This window comes from Schistosoma mansoni, assembly GCF_000237925.1.
Source record: "Schistosoma mansoni, WGS project CABG00000000 data, supercontig 0137, strain Puerto Rico, whole genome shotgun sequence".
NCBI lineage: Eukaryota > Metazoa > Platyhelminthes > Trematoda > Strigeidida > Schistosomatidae > Schistosoma > Schistosoma mansoni.
The window spans coordinates 729,493-729,958 of NW_017386040.1; the positions used below are offsets into that span (position 1 = coordinate 729,493).

The 466-nt window shown below is 37.1% G+C and overlaps 1 non-coding gene across 1 annotated transcript; it reads left to right on the forward strand.

Moving 5' to 3' along the window:
- The first annotated feature begins 68 nt into the window (after positions 1-68).
- Positions 69-134, forward strand: Smp_tRNA_00178_Gln_TTG.1.1. The gene has a single exon. It is a non-coding gene (tRNA).
- Positions 135-466: the final 332 nt, after the last annotated feature.

Below are 466 nucleotides of genomic sequence, written 5' to 3' on the forward strand. Positions count from 1 at the left end.
GATTCAAACAAACAATACTGAATGAATATAAACTTCACCCCATCGCACAAGCAAGTGGCTATCAGGACTCAGTGGCCGAGTGGATAACGCGATGGCGTTTGAAGCGAGGGTACTGGGTTCGAGTCCCAGAGTGAACATCAACTCTGAGATGCAGGTACATCCAGCTGACGAGTCCCAAATAGGACGAAACGCGCATCCTGGATTCCACTACTAGCCACTATCCATCTCTGCTTAAAAATAATAATAATAAACTGAGTGGGAGGATTTTATCAGTTAACCAATTTGATAGCATATACATAACTTATTCACCAATATATATTTATGTCCCTCAAAAAAATTTTTTTTTAAATTTTTCAACTAGCAGCCTATTTTTATATAACTTTTAGAATGGAGACTAAATTTTTGCCAAAAACATTAGCCAATTAGAATCTTTCACTTATTTTATACCCTTCCCCCCCTTAATAAA